Source organism: Schistocerca piceifrons, chromosome 2 (genome assembly GCF_021461385.2).
Source record: "Schistocerca piceifrons isolate TAMUIC-IGC-003096 chromosome 2, iqSchPice1.1, whole genome shotgun sequence".
Classification (NCBI taxonomy): domain Eukaryota; kingdom Metazoa; phylum Arthropoda; class Insecta; order Orthoptera; family Acrididae; genus Schistocerca; species Schistocerca piceifrons.
This window is the reverse complement of record NC_060139.1, coordinates 928,663,770-928,688,046: the sequence shown is the minus strand read 5'-3', so window position 1 is coordinate 928,688,046 and position 24,277 is coordinate 928,663,770. Positions and strand designations below refer to the sequence as shown.

The 24,277-nt window shown below is 42.6% G+C and overlaps 1 protein-coding gene across 1 annotated transcript in view; it reads left to right on the top strand.

Moving 5' to 3' along the window:
- Positions 1-8,013: 8,013 nt before the first annotated feature.
- LOC124777906 (stress-activated protein kinase JNK) overlaps positions 8,014-24,277 on the top strand; it is a 718,838-nt gene continuing 702,574 nt past the window's right edge. Inside the window, exon 1 of the mRNA XM_047253456.1 lies at positions 8,014-8,032. The gene's annotated coding sequence lies outside the window, so the exon portion shown is untranslated. The remainder of the gene's footprint in view (positions 8,033-24,277) is intronic.

Sequence of the window (24,277 nt, the reverse complement as noted above, 5' to 3'; positions counted from 1 at the left end):
TGCATCACGGAGATACCACATACCACTATTAGTTATTTCCTTTACTGTTCCACTCGCAAATAGAGCGAGGGGAAAACGGCTAGCTGTATACTTCCGTACGAACATTATTTCTCTCACCTTATCTTCGTAGTCTTTACGCGAAATGTACGATAGCGGCACTAGACACGATCTGCAGTCGATCTCAAATGCCAGTTCTCTTAAATTTCCACAACAGTACTTCGCGAAAAGAGCGTCATCTTCCTTGCAGGGATTCACATGTGAGTTCAAATTTCCACATTCCGAAACATCCCTTGGTCCACTGTCCCCCATGTGATAGTGAAGCGGAAACGTGAAGGGACACGTACAGCACAAAATCGTACAGGTCAGCCTCGTCTGTTAACTGACAAGAGACCGCCGACAGTGGAAGAGGGTCGTAATGTGTAATAGGCAGACATCTATCCAGACCATCGCAGAGGAATTCCAAACTGCATCAGGATCCACTGCAATTACTATGACAGTTAGGCGGGAGGTGAGAAAACTTTGATTTCATGGTCGAGCAGCTGTTCATAAGCCACAGTTCACACCGGTAAATGCCAAACGACGCCTCGGATGGTGTAAGGAGGGTAAACATTAGACGATTGAACAGTGGAAAAACGTTGTGTGGAGTGACGAATCACGGTACACAATGTGGCGATCCGATGACAGAGTGTGGGTATGGCGGAATGCCTGGTGAACGTCATATGCCACCGTGTGTAGTGCCAACAATAAAATTCGGCCATCTGGTGGGACTACAATTTGGAATGTGTCTCTGTTCTCTGTACCATAATCTCCATCTCCGTTCCCTGCTGTATTCATCTGTTTCCTCTCGTGTAAACACCCCCCCCCCCCTCCGCCACACTCTTGAATCGTGCCCAACCCAAGGATTAGGACCAATCTCTTCAAAGACCCTGAAGTCTCGGTCGCCCCCATGACCTTTCGGCATCTGTTACATCCAGTTCTTCAAGAGTTCCAGGGTGCTATCATCTTTTACACCGATGGCTCTAAGACTGTGGATCAGGCGGGATATACTTTTACTTCTCCTGCTGGTATGGAACGTCATTCGCTGCCAGGAACATTTAGTGTTTTTACCTCAGAGCTGACAGCCGTTATCAGTGTCCCCCCCCCCCCCCCCCTTCCCATAAAGTTAAACGGTCTCCGCTTCACCATTTTTTATTATATGCTGACTTAATGAGCAGTGTACAGGCTATTCACCGATGCTATTTTTGCAACCCTTTGAGCTCCACTATTCACTCCATTCTCGGCGACCTTCGTTGTGCTGCATGCTCAGTTGTTTTTCTATGGGCCATGTGAATATCCCAGGGAATGAACTGACTGACCGTTTGGCTAGAGGAGCACTTACTCACTCCCTGTTCCTTCTGCCGACTCCAGATGCGGATTTCCAGGTGAAAGTGAGATACCTTCGTGCTCAAAAATGGAACGACATCTGATGGACTTCTGCCCCATCAAATAATCTCCGCAAAATCAGAGAGACTACAGCAACATGGCACTCTTCCATTTTTCACTAAAGGAATCTGCAGTCCTATGTCGTCTCGGCATCAATCATACCAGGTTAAACCATAGTTTCCTTTTGTGTAACGAGCAGTCCGCACATTCTGATTGTGGAGCCTTACAGAAGCTAGCTTATATGTTGGTGGAATGCCCCCTTCATGCCAAGTATGGACTTCCGGATTTGTTAGCTCTAATATTGGTAGATTATATACGGACGGTTAAACTGGTTCTCAGTTTTCTCTGTGAAAGTGTTTTTATTCTCAGTTATCAGGTTTTAATCTACCTCCGGAGCAGGGGAGGGTAATGGGGCGTCTCCTGCTGTATGCTACGTATAGGGGATCCTCGAACTTACGTCCTCGACTAGCCTACTCTTTCATCCCCTTTTTGCTTGTTTTATTCGCATTTAGTTTCGATTTGCCTCATCTCTGCCGCATCCAGTTTTCTATTCTGCCTGTTGCACTTCGTTAAATAGTGGGCGGTCTTGACTGTCATGCATCAGGCGTGGGAGAGCTACGAGTGGATCGTTTCCTGTCGCATGCAGAGCCCCGAGGACGCCCACAGCTGACTTCCTTATGTCCTTCATCTTGCTTTTATTATTGACTTTACAAACGATGGCCATTACGTTTTAGCTTTCTCACTTTTACTGTTATGAATCTCTCCACTACATCACAAGACACCGGATGTACCTTTGGATCGAGGCACTGATGACCTCGTTGTTTGGTCCCTTCCCCCACCCCCCCTCTCAAATCAAGCAACTAACCCTCAAGAACCAGCCGCAGATTGCTTTTCACCCTGTCATTAGATTATTTACACAAATATCAGAGCGGTCCTATCACTCTCTCCTGAGGCACTCCTCACCAAATACTTTTCTGTGATAGACACTAGTCGTCGAAGTCAAGATACTACTGTTCTATTACTGAAAAAGTCTTCGAGCCACTCGCAAATCTGTGAACCTAATCTGCATGCTCAGACTATGGTCAATATTCTGCAGTGGGGCACCATGTCGAATGCTTTCTGGAAATCTAGGAAAGTGGAGTCTGCTTGCTGCCCTCCACATGTCGTTTGCAGCATATCATATGAGAAAAGGGCAAGCTGAGTTTCACACAAGCGTGCTTTCTAAATCCGTGCTGATTTGTGGACAAAAGCTTTTCTGCCTCAAGGAAATTCTTTATATCCGTAGTCAATATGTGTTCAAAAATTCTCACCGAGCGAGGTGGCGCAGTGGTTAGCACACTGGACTCGCATTCGGGAGGACGACGGTTCAATCCCGTCTCCGGCCATCCTGATTTAGGTTTTCCGTGATTTCCCTAAATCGTTTCAGGCAAATGCCGGGATGGTTCCTTTAAAAGGGCACGGCCGATTTCCTTCCCAATCCTTCCCTAACCCGAGCTTGCGCTCCGTCTCTAATGACCTCGTTGTCGACGGGACGTTAAACACTAACCACCACCACCACCACCACCACCTCAAAAATTCTCAACAAACTGGTGTTGAGGATATTGATCTGTAACTATACGAGTCCGTTCTTTTTCCTTTCGTATGTGCAGGAGTCACTTGCGCATTTTTCCAGTCGCCTGGGACTTCGCCCTTGACGAAAGATTCGTGAAAAATGGAAGCTAAGCAAAGGGCCATTGCCGCTGATATTCTCTGTATAATCGAATTGTGATTCCGTCTGGACCCGGCGACTTAGCTGTTTTCAACACTTTCAGTTACTTCTCTTCTCCCGGGATGCCTATTTCTATGTGCTCCATGCGGGAGTCTGTGCTGCAGTCAAACGACTGGGCTGATTTCGCGCGCAGTTGAAAGAATTAAAATTCGTCTAGCCTTGTCGCTGTGATCCTGAGGAACCAGACAACTATCTTCCCGGTATCTGGATATTTACCCTTCAACATCCAATTGTAGAGAGAGATGTTTTATTCTCGATCTCTTACTGCTCAAATCAAATTGCGCTCATCACGACTTTGTATTAAAGATTCAGCTACACAGAAGTTTTTGTTATATGAAAGGTTATTGCAGTATAGAACTCCAGCACTTAGTGTTAAGAAATGACAGCAGAAGTTAGAAGCGATCGTCGGTAATAAATCTGAACGTTTTCCCATGTAACGCACACATGCTCTCCTGGGCGGTGCCCTAGAGAGTGCATGCCAGTCTTGGGGCCACTACATCCAAAGCCACACTGATGGAATGTTCGCGAGGTAATACTGACATCGGTTACCAGCCTTCCTATCTTTAGAAAACGATAATACTGTTCGTCTTGGAGCTATCGTTTACGTTTGGAGGAATTACTCAGACTGCTCAGCGTACACACACATCTTACTAAATCAAATCCCGAATTTAGTGCCGATATACAGTACAACTGCTCAATATTCTTTCTTGACAATACCGTAACAAGTACTCTGTAGTGTTTAAATTGGAAGTAGTACCTGAGCTATGCTTTATCTTGTATCAAAGAAATGATAGGTGCTGTTTTTCGATTGTTGGACTGTGTCCTCCCCCTTCCCCCCCTTTTTTTGTTTTGTACAATGATCGAACACTCTTCATAAGACACATATCAGTAATCAACGGTAAACGACGCCACTGAAGAGTGGACAACAGGAGACCAGTGATTGAGAGTAGTGAATCACGCTACAGCTTGAGCAATCCAATGCAAGGATTTGGTTTTGGCGAATGCCTGGAGAACTTTACCTGCCACCATGTTGAGTGCCAACAGTGCAATATGAGGGAAGGGTTATTACGTTTTTGAGGTGTTTCTTGTAGTTAGGGCATAGTCCTTATTGCAATTAAGATAACGATAAATGCGGATGGATATTAACACATTTTACAGCATTGTGTACTGTGTACATTCGAGGAACAGTTCGGAGACGATTTTTGTTTTTATCAGCATGACAGTGTACCCTGTCAGCAGCATCTGTGAGGCAGAGGTTTGTGTACAATAACGTTCCTGAAATGGACTAGCCTGCCCAGTGCCCCGACCTGAGTTAGAACATCAGTCTCGTTCCTGTTTCCAGCGTCTCACATAACTACCTTATTTGATTTCGCCTCGTGAGGAATACTGTGCTATCATTCCTCCACATACATTCAGGCATCTCATTGAAAGTGTCCCCAGCAGAGTTCAAATCGTCATAAAGGCTAATGGTGGATGCACCCCCATATTAATGTCCATTAATAGATATCCAGTTATTTTTGACTAGATATGTAATTTACTGGATTGGTCCTTTGCTAAATGGGTTACAAAGTCTAGATTGCCGCTTTGTCGGCGTACGCATTGAATGACAAGTATAATCTGAAGCCCTCCTTTTTGTCATGCCCAGTAATGAAATCAAATTTAAAAACGGTCACTTGTCACTCTCAATAACCAAGATTACAGCATAGATACATGAAATTTTTTAACATGGTTCCAAATTTCAAGGGAAATTTATTATAACAGCTTGGGAAGATCGTCGCTATTCCACTAGTCAACGCTTTCTAGTCTTTCATCATAAAGTTTCCTGATTTACTTGTTGCTAAAGAAATTATTCAGATAATAAAGAAGACGATAATTTAACTGTGATGGGCGACTGGAATCCTCCATGTTATTCAATGTACATTGAGCGCAGGCAGAACGAAAAACAAAGAAAAATTTGGAGAAGGAATTATGGTTCAGGGAGAAGAAATAAAAATTTTGAGGTTTGCCGATGACACCGTGATTCGTCAGAGACAGCAATGGACTTGGAAGAATAGTTAAACGGAATGGATAGTGGCTTGAAAGGCGGATATAAGTAACCACTCACACACCTCGAGACGTGTCACCTTTCTCGGGTAACGCTCACTCTCAGTTCCCGTGGAGTGTGCCGACAGATCCACTAGCTTTACTTCAAAGGAAACAAATCGGATCCTCCGTCCGACCAAATCCACAATACCAATAAAAATTTCGATATCACAGAAAATTAATAGGAGCTGCAGAAGCTAAACTTTTTGTATTAATCTACATCAACGCTTAAAAAGATCTTCCTAGCTATAGCATGAGGTATCACGCACCAGCATTCCAGATTATAAATAAAAGGAACCTGTTTTCGTGTAATCAGAGAAAAATTATGTAGGGCAATTCGTGCCTAGCGTGCTAACCGCAACCTTCATACGCGTAGTTACATTTACCGCTCCTGAACTTAAAAAGCCCTTGACCCAAGTCTTCTCCACGGCACGATCTGCATTGTGTAATGGTGAAGAAAGAAATAACTAGCTCTTAATGTTGATTGCGTTAGGAACCATACTTTTAGACAAACATGTGTCTATAATGGAATTTTAAAATCTTTTCATTGTATTGAATGGCTGTCGATCAATCTTGTACCGGCCACATCGCAGCGCCAGTAGATGGACTCTAAACTCCGCTGTTGCCGTCTCACACTCTCTATGCTATGCTGTGCTCCGTCGGTTTTTTTTTAGAAGCAGCCATCCTCGTACTGGATTGCAATAACTGGTTTTAGTACAAATGCATGAAAAATCGTCCGCATACAATTTTGAATTAATTTCTTTCGTAATTTACGATTATCAACATAACTTCGCAAACTTGTGGAGGCGACAGGTATACCAAAATAACATGTCACACATTTTGAAACAGTACAGTTTGATGTAGCTCTCCATTCCACTCTATCCTGTGCAGGCCTCTTCGTCTTACAATAACTACTGGAACTTACAACTTTTAAATCTGCTTACCGTATTCGTCTCTTGGTCTTCTTCTACGATTTTTAATGCCCCCTCCCTACACACACACACACACACACACACACACACACACTCTCACTCTCTCTCTCTCTCTCTCTCTCTCTTTCTCTCTTTCTCTCTCTCTCTCTCTCTCTATATATATATATATACTAAGTTGGTGATCCCTTGGCGTCTCAGAATGTGTCGTATCAACTGATCCCTTCTTCTAGTCAGGTTGTGCCACAAATTTCTTCTCTCCCCAATTCTGTTCAGTACCTCGTAAATAGTTCCGTGATCTGCCCATCTAATCTTCAGCATTCTTCTGTAGCACCACATTTCGAAAGCTTGTATTCTCTTCTTATCGAAACTGTTTATCGTCCGTGTTCCAGTTCCATACATGGCTACGCTCCATACAAACACTTTCAGAAAAGACTTCCTTCTATATTCAACGTTACCAAATTTCTCGTCTTGATAAACGCTTTGCTACATTTTATATCCCCTCTATCTGGGCCATCGTCCGTTATTTTACTGCTCAAATACCAGAACTCATCTACTGCTTTAAGTGTGCAGTTTCCTAATCTAATTCCCTCAGCTTCACCTGATGTAATTCACCTATATTCCGTTGTCGTTGTTTTGGTTTTGTTAATGTTCATCTTATATCCGCCTTTCAAGCCACTATCCATTCCGTTTAACTACTCTTCCAAGTCCATTGCTGTCTCTGACGAATCACGGTGTCATCGGCAAACCTCAAAATTTTTATTTCTTCTCCCTGAACCATAATTCCTTCTCCAAATTTTTCTTTGTTTTTCGTTCTGCCTGCGCCCAGTGTACATTGAATAACATGGAGGATTCCAGTCGCCCATCACAGTTAAATTATCGTCTTCTTTATTATCTGAATAATTTCGTTTATCAGATCATACATTTCTTCAATCTCTTCATCATCTGCGGAGCTAGTTGGCATATAAACTTGTACTGCTGTTGTGAGTGTGGGCTTTGTGTCTATCTTGGCTACGATAAAGCGTTGACTATGCTGTTCATAGTAGCTTACCCGCATTCCTATATGCTTATTCATGTTAAACCTACTCATGCATTACCCTATCCGATCTGCATTTATAACCCTGTATTCACCTGACCAGAAGTCCTGTACCTGCAGCCACCGAAATTCACTAATTTCCACTATATTTAACTTCAACCTATCCATTTCCCATTTCAAAAATTTTCAAACCTAACTGTATGATTAAAAGATTCCACGCTCCGATCCATAGAACGCCAGTTTTGTTTCTCCTGATAATAACATCCTCCTGAGTAGTCCCCTCGGGGGGATTAGAATGGGGGACTATTTTACCTCCAGAATATTTTACCCAAGAGGCTGCCATCATGTAACCATACAGTCGAGCTACATGCTCTCGGGAAAAATTATGGCTGAGACACTCAATAAGTGAACATTTATTAAAGTAAAATTCCGCCTCGTAGCACGCTAACTGGCGAAAATCGATCCCTACCGCGTGAAAGTGGATGGTCTACCATCTCAAACCACTGTTTACATACAGTGACCTAAATTTCTACTTCGCTAGCTAAAATCTAAACTACTGCATAGTTCACAAAAACTTAAACAGCTAAAACCAGCCGCTAGTTTGACCTGTACATTTACAGTTTGTATTAAAAGATTTAGGATGTGGGGATGCAGCTATCAGCCTTACAAGTTCTTCGCTGACTACCCATGTTTTGTCTCTCGACAGGTAAGGGTATCGACGCCTCTTGACCTTAGGCTCCTACGCCTTCTATGTCAGGCCGGTTGTCATGCATCACTGCACCGGCCAGATCAAAGGTAGGCCAACCATATTTTGTCATAGCCGATTGATTTTTATGTTAGACACTGGATGGCGTGCGCTATACATCATGATTTTGTCTCCTATCTTTTCAATTTTATTAGTGTAAGTTGTAATCTTGTTGGTATTGGCTGGATATTTTATCCATTATTTTTAAAAAGATCGTTACTTTGTCTCACCCAAAAAGTATTTCCCCAATCTATAATGTACCTACATTCATTACTGTTCTCTCAAATACGAATGGTAGAAGGATACGTGATATCATATGAAAATTTCTAAATGACGCGGACATTAATGTTCAAATTGTTTTTGTTTCGAGTGTTTATATTTTTATATGTCGTCATGTACATGTGTTTATCACATCATAGGAATCTTCCTGAAAAATTCAGACATTGATATTTAATTTCATTTTTTTATGTTTATATATGTAAGATGTTTATATAAAATGTAGGATTAAAAAGTGGACCACACGTAGATGTATAAACAAAATGTAACTTATGAAGTGGTGGGTATCATCTTGTAACGTTCTTTATAAATGAATAACGTTCTTTATAATTATTGAAATACTTACATGAATGCTTGAACTGGGAATTTAAACGGAACTGGAGTTATCGTGTAGCGTGTTGTAAGTGCAAGTGGTGTGCTTACTCTGTGCCAATAAAGCAGTACACTTACTGCAAAATATATTCAGCCCCTTCGGTACTGAATCCTCTGGCCCTGTTCAAAACTGATAAAACAAAAAATTAAAGTGTCTCATCTCTAAAGCAGCAACGGCGGATCGCGTTATATTCTGCTCCCATATGAAGAAGAATAAAATATACTAGCTACAGACTTAGTGGTGTGCAATGCTGAAAATAATAATTTGAATTATACATTAAATTCTTTTTGCTGATAAATGAAAACATATAAGAAAAATTGAATGTCTTTAAAGAAACATTTGGCCTGGACAGATTTTGGTGAATTACTAACACTGACTTTTTCAATAGTGAAGTTGTATTTGAAGTTAAAGTTTGGCGTTTCAAAACAACTGAAAATTGAAATTACATTACTGACAAATATTACATCCTTTTGACTAAATGAAAACCTTTCTTTGCTGACGTAGTCACATCAGCGAGGTATGTACAGCAAGTATTATCTGACATCACTAAACAGCATGAAGACAAATCTCCAAATTACGTATACCTGTGATAACAAATCTTAGAAACATTTCAAAATGGAAATATCTAAGTAGCCCATACATAAGATCTGTTTACGTACATTCTGGGGTTACTCAGAACTCACTGTTACCAATTATCAGCCAACTCATTTACACTAACGTGCTGGCAAAAGGGAAGTAATAAAAAATTAGCTTCTTTACCTTAACTGCGGGAAGACTACTGCTTCCACATTTATATTTCCAATAATACATTGCTCGTAAAGCTTCTTTGTAATAGCAATCCAGTAATCCTTTCTTGTCACAATTAAATTTTACATTCATCATTTCACTTTACATTCCATTATAAAGTCACTCACAATTTTTAACTACCTATTTTACTTGTGGTAAGATAATATATTGGTGTGAGAAAATTCCTACATTATAATCTAACACTTGGTGGCTTTACAGATCACACCACAAAAATTGCCTACTGCATCCCCTTTCGCTCACAGACTGTTACACACAACAGGGCGCCAAGCGCTCTCTTACTGCTACACTACAATCCCAGACTATCATTAAAATATTCGGGTGCCACATATAAGTCCACCCCAGTAGACTCCTTTCAACCTGAAAGGAAATAAATATATATGTAAATGTTCCTATTTGCTCCATCTCTACCTAGGCAACTCGTGCACAATTGTAACTCGTGTAATGCATTGTATAGCAACAACAGAGACCGAAAAACTTGTAAACATAAGTATGTGTGCGCCACGGCTTCCTTACCTGTCTCGCCATGTATAAGCGCTATCTAGTCGATGCTGAAGCACTGGCAATTTCTCATGTTTTCAGTGTGACACATGTCATTAAGCACTCGAAGACATAAAAGTGTGTGTATAAGAGTCAGCGATCGTATTTGGCACTTCGCTAAAAACTGTCCGTCTTGGTAGCATTTCATTATATAGGGTGATCAAAAACAGTCTGATCAGCTTGTAAGGGCTTTGCGGGGTAAGTCGTGCTAAGATCTAATGGTCAAGAAAAGTTAGAGTTTCCGAGTTAGCAACCTCTGGAGTTGGCAGATCAGGTCGTCACGTCTGCAAATCGAAGCGGACCGCCAGATAAAATTAGTGTCATTTGTTATAGCGTAGTCCGCAGCTCGTGGTCGTGCGGTAGCGTTCTCGCTTCCCGCGCCCGGGTTCCCGGGTTCGATTCCCGGCGGGGTAAGGGATTTTTCTCTGCTTCGTGATGACTGGGTGTTGTGTGCTGTCCTTAGGTTAGTTAGGTTTAAGTAGTTCTAAGTTCTAGTGGACTGATGACCATAGATGTCAAGTCCCATAGTTGCTCAGAGCCATTTGAACTTTTTTTTTAGTAGAGTAGATGATAGCGTGCAAGACTGCTCAGCCTTTGGCTCGACTTCGATCCTTGCTACCGTCGTATGTCCAGCTCTGGTATCGCTCTCTAATTCGGTTTTAGGAAACAACACGAAGCACGCGCTTGTCGACAGCGTTTTGCAGGGCTGCTTGAATTTGCGCTCACAACAGCTGATAGGCCAACTTCAGTGATAATTAACTGAGAGGCGGCACAGTATATTCAATAATTTTCTTAAGAGACATTTCTCAGCACAACCTACCCTGCGACACCCTTACATGCTTTTCATACTATAATACCTGTTTCGGCATTCTGCCACCATCAGATCTGTTAAAACGAAGTGGAAAAACACTGATTTAACAATAATACAGGCTGTAACAAAAATGTGCGGCACAAATTGCAGGTCACATTCCTCAAAAGTAGACGAAGAAATTATGTTACGTGACATGGGTCTGGAAACGCTTTGTTTCCTTGTTACAACTCATTTTCTTCAAGTCATCAACCATAGGAAACACACACGGAAAGAACGCATCAGCGTAGCAAGTGCAACTCTTTCTCACAAGAAATGTTCAGTATGCCCTCCGTAAGCATTGAAGCATGCAGCAACCAGCCGTCGTAGTGAATCTCGGATGCGCTGATGTATCCCTGGAGTATTGCGTATGGTTTCGCAGCCTTCCATAATACGGACAAGGAGACTGAGCATCTTGTACTGGGGTTCCATACACAAAAGCTTTCAAATGCCCGACAAATAAAATTCCAGTGGGATTAGGTCCGGAAAGTGTGGAAGCCATGCAATGGTCCATCGATACCTATCCATCCCTCACCGAATCTGTTATATAGAAGCGACGGACAATAACACTAAAACGAGAAGGTGCTACATCGTGCATCAAGTACATGTTTTGTCGCACAGCTTTAGGCACATCTGCTAACAAATCAGATAGAATATTCTCTACGATATTATAACGTTGTCCGTTGAGCCTGGGAGGAAGAAAGTGAGGCCCTTCCAGTCACCAACAATGCGGGCCCAAACATCGACAGAAAATCTTTGTTGATGACTTCTTTCGATAGTTGCGGTCGAATTGACGCCGGCCCACACATGCCGATTTGGAAAATTTACTATCTGGTCTCGTTGAAACGACGCCTCATCTGTGAACAGCACCGTTGCATTGAAATTAGGATTCATACTTTGTTGAATAAACCATTCACAGAAGAGTGCCCGTGCAACAAAATCAGCTACAGGTAGTGCCTGCACATGCTGTAAATGATAGGGACACGGCTGGTCCTCGTATAACACTCGCCACGCAGTCATGTAGTCGACATTCAGTGTTGCAGCTACATGTCTTCAGCTGATACTAGGGTCTTCGTCAACGGCATGAAGAATTTCCGCCTCCCGTTGCGGTGTACTCGTTCTTCTAGGTCTCCCCAGGTCGCGAATATCTGGCTTAGATGCTCCATGTTCCCTTAGACGACGATCAGTGGCTTCAAACGGTTTTCTTTAGGGGCATATTCGTCCTGGAAATCTCTCCGATACAAACGTTGAGCAGTAGCGCCATTGATGTCAGCTAATCCATACATCAAATGGACATCTGCCATCTCTGCAGTATTGTACACTGCCATTGCACGAACCAAGTTTGCGAATAACTCTACGTAGTAACCCGTGTGCTTGCAACGTTCATAGTGATCGCTGGAACAGTTGATGTTACAGGTAAATAAGTAATGACGTACGTCGCATGGATAGAGGGACATGTAATACAAAACACCGGCGGTGCACAACATGACCAGACGTCACCATGAGTGCATATTCCTCATGGTTCTAACGTTCTGCTCCCGTGCGTTTTCCATGATTTAAATTTGCTTTACTGCGCGTAATGGTCACAATTTTTTTATGTCACAAGAATACCAGTTTCGGTCTTTAATGACCATCTTCAGATCTGTTTTATAGAAACATGTCGTACTATTCTGAAGGCATAGTGGAATCGTCAGATACTAAACACAAAATCAGCACCAGCATCGTCAAACATATATAAATAACAGCATACACAAGAGGCATCTTGTAAGCAGCACTACTGTTCAAAACAAACTGCTCCACAATAGTAGTACATGCTTTTATAAAACAGATCTGAAGATGGCCATTATAGACCGAAACTGGTAATCCCATGGGGAAGGGGGGGGGGGGGGGGATTGTGACCACAGACTGAAGTATAGGAAATTTATTCTATGTTGGGTCACTGTTCAATTTGCGACCATGTCGCAGCTTTTCCCATGATTAATAAGTCGGAGAAAATGAGTTGTAACTTGGAAACAAAACTTTTCCAGACCGATGTTCAAATAACATAAATTCTTCGTCTACGTGTGAGGAACGTGTCCAGCAATTGGGTGTGCCGTACATTTTTGTTACTTGCTGTATATTCAATTGGCTGAAGGCCAAGTCCACAGAAAAATATGTAATAGTACATAATAAAGGACTGAAAGTTGTCAGCCGTAAAACACCCTTAAGAGTATTGTGACATGTATGAACGTAAAGTGCTTTACATACGCAGGTATGTGAACAAATGTTAGCGAAAGCATGACAGCATTCTATACTTAGGAAACCCGAGCTATAGCCTAAGTGGGCAGTAGTGATCTAACAGAAATGTCCACTATTACAGATTCAGTAGTTCAAAATGTGATATTCAGATTATTAATTAAATTGGATTCACATGGGTAAAACAACGAGGTAAATAAAAACAAGACGTTTTGTGAAAAGTGATCGAACAAAACAGTAAATATTTAATTAAAAATCTTGATAGGCGATATCGAATTTACTAAGGCTGGATAAAAAGTAGTGGCAAAACTGCCATACCGTGATGGATGTACTTCCAGTGGCATGCGCACTGTCTGTAGCTTACAGCAGAAGGTCAGCTGAAGTTGTGCATTGAGGCCGTGGTTGAGTGAGTTGCTGTGTGTACTGTCTGAAACTGAGGGAGGTCAGTTCAGGCAAACTAACGGTATTTGTAGGAAACACGAAACATTTGTATGGATCAAGATTGAAGTAGCACGTGGTCGTAGTTCACAACAATGTTTTCAGGGAGTCCATGAGAGACGTGGTGATGTAAAAAATTGTTCAAATTGCACTGAGCACTATGGGACTTAACATCAGCCCCCTAGAACTTAGAACTACTGAAACCTAACTAACCTAAGGACATCACACACATCCATGGCCGAGGCAGGATTTGAACCTGCGACCGTAGCGGTCGTGCGGTTCCAGACTGAAGCGCCTAGAACCGCTCGGTCGCACCAGCCGGCGTGTGGTGATGCAGCTCTGCTATATCGTGTGATAGCGAGATGGGAGACATGCTTCGGGACGGGTTGGATGTCATTCGAGATCGGCCCACTGAATGGAAACGCCTTGATTCTCCTGCCGTGAACCAACTCGTACCAAAGTGATGGTTGTTGTGGCTTGCGATATCCGTAGGTTAACCCTGCGTCATGTTATACTGCAGGGGCAGATGGTCACTGCAGCCTCCTACTGCAGTGTCTTGCAACATCGCCTTCGTCCCACACTGAGAAGAAAACGACGGCATCTTCTGGCATTGCGTCCCATCATCCTTCACGAAAATGCACGATGCCACGCAGTGAACCCCATGCAGGAGCTCCTGCGTACGTGGAGGTGGAAGATAGTGGAGCGTCCGCCGTGTTCACCCGATATGAGTCTATGCGGTTACGACCTGTTCGCCAAAATTAAGGACCTCTCCGTAGCTCGCACTAAAACACAAGAGAAGACATCATCCGTGCCACAGGGCGGTCCATCATCCGTGCCACAGGGCGGTCCATCATCCGTGCCACAGGGCGGTCCATCATCCGTGCCACAGGGCGGTCCTTGCTAGACATCGAAAGAGATGGACTTGCTGACGTCTTACGACGCATTCCATGTGTGTGGGGGAAGGCGATTATATTGAGGGCATGTAATACTGTGAACTTCTGTTGTGAATTAATAAGTGTTGCCACTATTTTTTATCCAACCCATGTATTTACTTTGTCATGTTAAAAGGCTTTCTATGAGTAGATTGTATACCAGTTTATGCGTACATATTTTATTTTGATATGGGTATTGTTGATACGTATTGTATTTTATATGTTGCTTTTAGACTCACTTTAGCCCTTCAAAACCATTTTAATGACTATGAATATCATACTTTGTGATACTGAATCTGTACTGCTTATTACTAAGTTAGCTCAGCACTGGCACCCACTACCGCCTTTACTCTAGTGTAAGTGTAGGACGCTCACAGGCCATAACTAGGACTTCATATACTTACATATACAAAGCACTTGACGCTGGTACTCGTATCAGAGTACTAATGCTATGTTATAGCTGTCCGTCATGTTATCCTTAATGTGTACTCTTAAATTTTTTCTGTAGGCGTGGTCTTCAGCTAGTTGAACCTAATAGTGTTACTGCAGTGTTTTCTCACTTTAACATACCGGGTGATCAAAAAGTCAGTATAAATTTGAAAACTGAATAAATCACGGAATAATGTAGATAGAGGGGTACAAATTGACACACATACTTGGAATGATATGGGGTTTTATTAGAACCAAAAAAATACAAACGTTCAAAAAATGTCCAACAGATGGCGCTTCATAACAAAGTAAGACAAAGCCAAGACGATGTTCTTTACAGGAAATGCTCAATATGTCCACCATCATTCGTCAACAATGGTTGTAGTCGAGGAATCATGTTGTGAACAGCACTATAAAGCATGTCCGTAGTTACGGTGAGGCATTGACGTCGGATGTTGTCTTTCGATCACGAAACACTTGTGACTTCAGGTAACCCCAAATCCAAAAATCGCACGGACTGAGGTCTGGGGACTGGGAGGCCAAGCATGACGAAAGTGGCGGCTGAGCACACAATCATCACCAAACGACGCTTGCAAGAGATCTTTCACGCGTCTAGCAACATGGGGTGGAGCACCATCCTGCATAAACATCGTACGTTCCAGCAGGTGTTTTATCAGACAGGTTGGGGACGATGCGATTCTGTAACATATCGGAGTACCTCTCACCCGTCACGGTAACAGTTTTGCTGTCCAGCGCCATCTGTCGGACATTTTGTGAACTTTTTTTTTGTTCTAATAAAACCCCATGTCATTCCAAGCATGTGTGTCAATTTTTACCTCTATCTACATTATTCCGTGATTTATTAAGTTTTCAAATTTATACTGACTTTTCGATCACCCGGTATTTGATGATGCCAGATCGCTGAAATCAGTGATACTGTTAATTACATAATGAAGTGTGTTCAAGACAGTCAATTATTAACAAACATATCGTTCAACGTAATGTCGCATTAAACCAGCATGAGACGACTCCGTCGAATTGCAGTTTAGAATCCCTCTATGAAAAAATCGTTTGTAATGAGAAACACAACTTCTCAGTTGACTGCGACAATCACGTTAAACATGGGGTGAGCAATATTTGTGTGAGCTGTCTCTACATAATCATGTCAGGACTGAAACTGCAAATATCTGCCAAAACATTAGAGATAATGTGTGTGACGATTCTTCTGAGAGACATCTCACATATACTCAGCAATGAACTGCACTGTGCGTGCCCGTTTAAATTACGCACAATCAGGAGAGATTTTCATGTTGATTGAAGGGGGAAATAATTCATATGCGTTGCAGCCGCCCTGTCTTATTCCCCTCCAGATATACTAAGGCGTCAGCAGAATTTTTGTACAGACACTTTCGATCACAGCTTACCCAAATTTCGCGAGAGTAGCGTCGATTTCCTTCCAGTGCTTCCCATTTAACTTAGCCTGTTATTTTTGTTTCATTTTCGTATTGGTTGTGTCGACTTATTTGACCATAGCAACGCGTTTCTGAATTTGTTAGAGACCCGCTGCAATGTCTTCACGATAACTCCAGATGCTGGGAGCACTGCTCTGAAATTGATCGCACCATTCTTTTGGGATTCCCTTTACAGATGCGCCGCACTTTCTGAGAAGATTTCCAACGAGACAAAGAATTCCATTCGCCTTTCCCACTTTTTATTTTACTTTTTCATCCAGTCTGTATCACTTTCCAGTAATGCGCGTAAATACTGAAACATGCTGTAGAAGTTCACAGCTAATCTTGTAATTTTGTACTGTCGGGCCTCTTATGGACATAGTTATGTATTTTTCCACATACTATAAAAAAGTGCGCTGACATTCGTAACACAAAGTGGAAATTTTGATGATGTCTTTCTGCATTTCCTTCTGTTTTGGGAGGTATGACATTGGAAATATTGCATGTCTTTACACACATTATTTGAAGCAAAGTTTTTAGCTTTTTACCGAATAATGAATTATGTGAGTCTACTTGACATAACTGCCTGTTACAGGGGATTGTTGCTTTTATGACTTGTGCATCTGTAGTTCTTAGCGAAACGTCAAGCGTCGTGCAGAGGTTTACGGATGGCTGACTACCTGCCGCTGATTCCCTATTAGCTGAAACGACTGTGACGGCGTCGGCGTTCTTCGGGTTAAGCAGAGTTTTCGGTAGCAAAATAAAAACATGATGATTTAGGGCAACAGGGGAATGCTACAGACCAGCAGACTGTTAGATCAGGTATATAAAGAAAATATATTCACCAAAAGAAAACTCAAATGAGAGGTAGACTGTTACATTCCACTCACAATTAAAGAAATAACCTGGTTCGAAAGTATCTTTCTGTAGGTTGACAAGACAAAAATTTTTAATATTGCTAGACACAGGAAATAAACGTGAACAAATTGTACAACCTCTCCCCTGGAGACGGTGTTGGCCGAAAATAATTAAGAAACCTGAGACTTTGCAATAAAAAGGAAAATAATCAGTAGCAATGAGATTTGCGTATGAACGGAAGCCTAGATAGGGGCAGCAAAACAGCTTGCCGCGTCAGCGTGGAAAAAGCCGCCATGCCGTTCAAATGGTTCAAATGGCTCTGAGCACTATGCGACTTAACTTCTGAGGTCATCAGTCGCCTAGAACTTAGAACTAATTAAACCTAAGTAACCTAAGGACGTCACACACATCCATGCCCGAGGCAGGATTCGAACCTGCGACCGTAGCGGTCAGCGGTTCCAGACTGAAGCGCCTTTAACCGCATGGCCACACCGGCCGGCCCGGCCATGCCTGTCTAATGAGATGCAAAGATTACATCATTTGAAAAATCACGACCGAAAGCGAGCGTATTATCTAGAAACTGCAATACTAAACTTAACTGCTCGGTTCATGGCTACTACCAAGTAACGAAAGCAAGCTCATAGATACCTAAAACTGGTGGCAATACGCGCTGTACTGTTATCAGTAAGTGACTCCAACTTAGTACTGCAACAAAATGAGCCGCTGAGAGCGGCTCACTGCACTTTTGTCAGTTCGGATGCCCCTCTCCACAGCAGGCGTCAGGCCTCAGAAAGAAGTTCTCGTACTCTGATGATCGCAGTTACGGTCGTACAGTCTGTTACGGCTAGTGATGACCTGGCCATCCAGCTCAGGAGTTCGGGAGACTGAGGTGGCGCAAATTCTGTGGAAGCCCGCTAGCCATGTAATCTTTGCGTGGCGAAGTAGCCGTAGCCTGAAATTTAAAGTAACGCCTCAGAACCTCTGCAAAATTTCGCCATCTTTCCTGTAATTAACAATAATGAATCTGTGGCCCATAAAATTTCTTCGCCACCGACAGTCGATAGTTCCCTGATCAGGTTGGCCTTCGATGATCTCAAACTGCCAGGGGGAATTGATTTAATACCATTTATTCATTAATTATATTTTTGACTTTCGACTAATAACTGTGGCCGAGCGGTTCTAGGCGCTGTAGTCTGGAACCGCGCGACCGCTACGGCCGCAGGTTCGAATCCTGCCTCGGGCATGAATGTGTGTGATGTCCTTAGGTTAGTTAGGTTCAAGTAGTTCTAAGTTATAGGGGACTGATGACCTCAGAAGTTAAGTCCCATAGTGCTCAGAGCCATTTGAACCATTTTTTTTACTAATAAGTCGATGAACCTGTGATTGATGTAATTTGATTCCTAATTTCAAGAGCAATCTGAATCTGTGGTCAGAAATGTCAAACCGGCTTCTTCACACGTTACGTCTGTGAGAGAGAAAAGTCCCAGAGTTTAGAGGCTGAAGAAAGAAGAAAAAATGTATGAAGAAACGGATGAAGAATGCATAGGCCTGCGTGATCGCAAACGGTGATTTTTGGGAAAGAGCCAAAGGAAGGGAAAGCGGAGAGTGTGGAGGGTGCAGACAGTGGTGTGGAAACCGTCGACGGCAGGTAGGGGAGTTGGCAGTAGCAGGTGCAGGCAAGCTGCGGTCCCCTGCGCGGCGCTGCGCCCTCTCCCCGCAGACAGCGGAACAATATTTCAAAAAATAACACCGCACCGCCTGTGCTGGCCGCGGTGGCTGCTCCCAGTGGCCGCACCGGCAGCGCTGTTCATAATCGCAAATGGATCGGCGCCGCTAGTGCCAGCATTTGTCAGCCCTCCGTAAAAAAAGGCAGTGCCCTTTCTGCCGTACTGTCATTGGCTCCTGCACTCTGTCGTGTTGCTCGTACTCAGGATAAAAGGCGATTAACGGTGGACTTAATGGAACGTACAGAATGTCAAAACAGTCTTCCATGAAACTCGTCTCAACCTGATACTGCCAAATTCCCTAAATGACGTCGACAGCATTAACACAGACGGTAAACGAGGCGGAACGGAACGAACTAGACTGAAATGAACGGAACAAGATTGATTGGAACTGGAGTGGGATTGAACTGAACAGAACGAATGGGACTGAATGGAGCGGTGCAAGATTGAACGAAGCGGGACTGAACTGAACGGAGGCGGACAGAACATAACGTCAAGGAATATCTCGGGAAGTAAGTTTTGACTTTGACATTGGTCGTGACATAAGACGCAACATCATACGTTCGCCAGTTCTCTCGTATCTTACGGTAATGATTGAGTGCTTTTTTGCCTTCTTAGTCTTTACCAGTAAGCCTCTGATACTTTAAAGTATCAAAGTTCTATGTACAAAACAACAAATGTCTTATTACTTCACAAATGAGTTAATGTGTTAAAATACTTGACGGTAAGCATGTAAGCGAGAAAAAAGTTGGAAAAGGCATGAAGTCTTATTTCAAACTTGTGGGAAGTAGTAAAATGTTCATCCTCAAACAATGGATGAATAAGGTGAGGGTAACTTGCGCGCCGTGAATCGCGCTGTCTCAAGAGATAAACACAGTTTGTAACTGCAATACTTGTTTTACTATGTTAAACCGTTAACGTAAATACATCTTAAGAAGTACATTTTAAATCCGCTCAGTAATAATACAAAACTCTGAAAATCAAATTTTTGTTGCCCTGGGAAGCCGTTGGATAGGCAATCTTTGACTGGGTAGTTGCTCCATGAACCAGATTAGCCGTGTATTAATTCTGCAAAACTTTGCAAAGGTTCCCTGAGGGGTTCGGGTATTTTTCCTACGCGTGTTCTTATACAGAAGACGCCAAATTTCTTAAAATACGATAAATGTTTTCGACTTTACAATACTTGGAAAAAGAAAAATCCTACACTGTGGTTAAATAAGAACGTAAGTTTCTGAATCAGTTTTCATTAAAGAAAAAACTTTACCGCTCTAATTGAAGGAGGAAACGTCCAGCGTTGCGCGGGGAGCAATACCAGGGAGGCCAGTTCCGATCGCTGAATAGGCGGCAGGTGGCGTATCACTCACACGATTTATGATGCGCAGCATCCGTCGAAAACAGCAAACGTTCATAAACAAAACAGTCACAGAAATATCTTTGTCACTGTTTCGTTTGCATCATAAATCGTGAGTGATGATCGGTCTGAGTTTCTGCATATTACAACCGTGTACTCACCCGACCAGAAGTCCTATTCCTCCTGCCACCGAACGTCACTAATTTCCACTATGTTCAACTTCAATCTATCCATTTCCCTTTTCAAATTTTCTAACCTACCTGCGCGATTAGATGACGACGTCCTCGTGAGTAGTCCGTCCGCTCCGACTTAGCTCTGGAATATTTTACCCAAGAGGATGCGCCGTCAATTTAACCATACAGTAGAGATGCGTGCTCTTGGGAGAAGTAGCGGCTGTAGTTTCCCCTTGCTTTCAGCCCTTCACAGTAGCAGTATACCAAGATTGTATCGCGTGGTTTTACAAGGCCAGATCAGTCAGTCATCCCCTCTATGATTGTCTGGCCTCTCCGCATATACCTCTCTATTGTGGCTGTACTTACGGTACGCAAGACCATGTCTGTGGATTATGGGACAGATTGCGTTGTTAGACTTAGGAAAAAATGTTTATTATTATGCACTACATTAATAAATAAAAAAGGACCCAGGATCAAACAAAATCATTAAAAATGCAGGTATTCTACATGTACATCAACTTTTCCAAATAGTTGTCCTTTCAATATGCTTCTGGTTTTTCTCACTGATTACACCGATCGGTTAACTTGCGGGTTCTGCTAGCCAGTGAGTACATTTGTATTCGGGACAACTGGGGATGTAAATGTTGTTAAAAATTAATCACCTCAAAATGCGTTGTATTAATCCAGTAGTAAACAAAATAGCTATTCCTTTAGTTAGGGAAACCTAATTCATAGTAAATTCACATTACTTCATGCCCTACAGAGCGTTGTCGGTGGCAGTATTTCTTTAGATATCAAAAACTGAAATGTGACTTATTGAAAGCGCTTTTAAAGTGTCTCCTACTTGAAACCCGAAGTGTACCCAGTCAATAGTTTCAAAAAATGTAGTGTAGCCATGAAGATGGTATAACGCAGTTAGACAATCGATCCATGGAGTTTAGGTTATTTTATCGTTACGACATACTAAGTCTAACTATGAGTCTGTTATCTGTTTTGTCGACCAAGGTGTCGTTGAACGAAATCGTTTTGTAATGTACTGCAACATGTCGCGTCTGCTCAGGCCCTAAACGCTTTCGCAGAAAGGGACTTCACAGATTTTTCTCCCAGTCAGATAAATTTTGAAACATTAATTTAACCATTCCCTAGACGGGCTGTCGGTTTAACTTCATTGTTTTTCTCGATGTATATATTTCATCAGTATCACATACGTCTTTATTCGTCCCGCAGAACTAGAACGTCATTGCTTTGTTTTGTAGTATCGTAATTGGCAGAACGTGATCCACGACGCATTAGGATGCGTCTTGGACCACTGGTCCAGCAGATGGTTTTAATTTGCTAGGTATTCCAACATTTACTCTGAACGGAGCAGTTACGACTTTCAGCTCGACAGGTTTATTTGCAGACGACAGTACACTTTCTGATTAAATAGGCTAAATAAAAGTGGGCAGTGGTTGTTCTCATTTCCTGTAAGTAATCATTGGCATTTCCGATTGGACACAAGTACTTGGTGGCTGCATTACGACAGTATAATACAACAACATTGATGAAAAATGCGTGAGTGACAATGCAGATGACTTTTTGAATGTTCATACCTCCCGGAGTTTGCTCTCTGAATGTCACCGGCATCAGTTTAACTTAATTTGTTCGTACGTTTAGCATTAATCGATATTGTTCTGATTTTGCTGTACGTCTTTATTGTATGTTTATCCACCATTCTTAGAAACAGTGATAAACTAGTCAAGGTGTGTTACCGCAGTGTCGTCTGCCCTGTGGGTTACTTTTATCACCTTCATTATGTACTTTTTTTCTATTTGCTGTCATTATGCGAGTGGGAGGTTTGATTTAACCAGTGGATTGCTATTCTGTAGGGACAGGATTCAGTCCGCCGTCCAGCTATCCCAGTTTAGATTTTCCTGTTTCAATTCGACATGGGCACATCATATTCCTTCCGGCATTCTCTTCTGACTCAGCTAAGTTGCTTCTGTAATACCTCTATGTTACAGTCTTAGCACTCTTCTGCTGCATTTTGTTTGATATAGCTGAATGTCGAAGTGTAATCTTAATTATCGATTTACTGTCTGATTCAACAGGCATTCTGTTACAACTGAAGCGTACTAAGCTGCAAAAAAGTAGTAGATGATCTGAGGGGAAAAAATTGTTGACAGATGAAATGGTGACGGCATTGGAGCAACAAAAAATCGAGTCCCACGTAAATGCATTGCGGCAGAAAAGAAAAAAAAACTATTGGATGTAATGTCTTATTGATGAAGAATTGTTTTGAGAGTGAGCACGAGTTCGGTTTGAGCAAGGAAACAGGTCATGATCCTTTTGAAGGGACCATCGAGGAATTCGCGCCAGGCGATATTCGGAAATCATAAGATACCTAGACCTGGAGGATGGGACGAGGATCTGAACCTGCCCCTCCTCTTCCTGAAAGAAAATCCATCGTATTAACCCTGTGACACCTCAATCTGTCGAAGAAATAAGAAAGAGGAAAATAACCTTACAGTAATTACGCATTCAAGACAGGATACACAACACGTTAGCGCACTATGGAGCAATATTAGCTGCTGCTTGTCGTATGTTTATCACACATCAGTGTAGAGAACTGTAGTTTCTAAAAACACGTTATTTTGAAAGTTTCTTGTCAACGAGTAGTGGGATGACGGTAGCAATAACTAAATCTGTGTTACAGTTGTTATTGGGCCGCTTGTCTCAAACACCGATCTCGTCAGAGGTAAAAGAATAGCAAACTCAGAAATTATTCCGAAGCCTCAACTAGGAACTGTTGCTCAGAACTACCTGGAGCATTGTGACGTCATTTGAACAAATATGTCAAACACCCCATTTTCCGTCGCCGAGCGACAAACAGGGTTTGTACACACAAAAGGAGGGAGGCATGCGTTGCGGAGTGACTGTAGCCAAGCCGAGCACAAATAGACATCTAAGGAGTTTGACTGGAATGCTTCCTATATGGTATGGTCCAAGAAAGCGACTTCTGTGAGCAGTATAAATACGGGTCCGCCCAAGACCCAAAGAAGAACTGGCCTGCAGTAGTAAGGAGACACTACCCCTGTGTCGCTCGTCGTCCTGTTCCCGCCGTTGCTAAGAAGTTAAATTTTGAGGAATAGTTAGCCAACTTACATCGGCAAGGTTTGAGAGGTGGCTAATGAGGACTTAGCCTTGAAGTAGTGCCTGGAGGAGAGTTCCAGTATCATGACTTCATTCTGACTTACTTCTATACTTCTTCCTTGAGTTTTACACAGAGTTCCGTACTTCGAAATGCTTTCAGCTTGTAGCCGAGCCGCTTTCGGAATACTGCAAGCAGCCCACGCTAATTTCTGTATTTATCTGTGTGTCGATTGAGGTAAGATCTCCTGCCTTCAGTAAGGTGTCCTAATATCTCCCGTCTCGAGACACGACGCACTCTTGTTTGCAATTTATATTAACTACTAGTGGATAACACTGGAGGCTCTGTGAGGCTATCCGAGGAAGATGCCGTTGTCTATAGAACGTCTTCAGCACCGGGAAGACCGTGGGCAAATATTGCAAGAACTGATGAGTGCAGGGACCGGCAGTTGACCCTGAACGTAAGCAAATGTAGTGAATTCCGCGTAAATAGGCGAGGAGATCCACAATTGTTAGATTACCTTATAGGTGACGAATCACTGGAAACAGTAGCTACCGTAAAATACTTAGGAGTAACTTTCCAGAGCTACCTGAAGCGGAATTGTACCAATTCGTGATTACTGCTCATCAGTCTGGAATCTCCTGACTTACGAGAATTAATACAAGAGATACAGAACATCCAACGAAGAGCAGCGCGTTTCGTCACGGGATCGTTTACTCGAAGCGAAAGCGTTA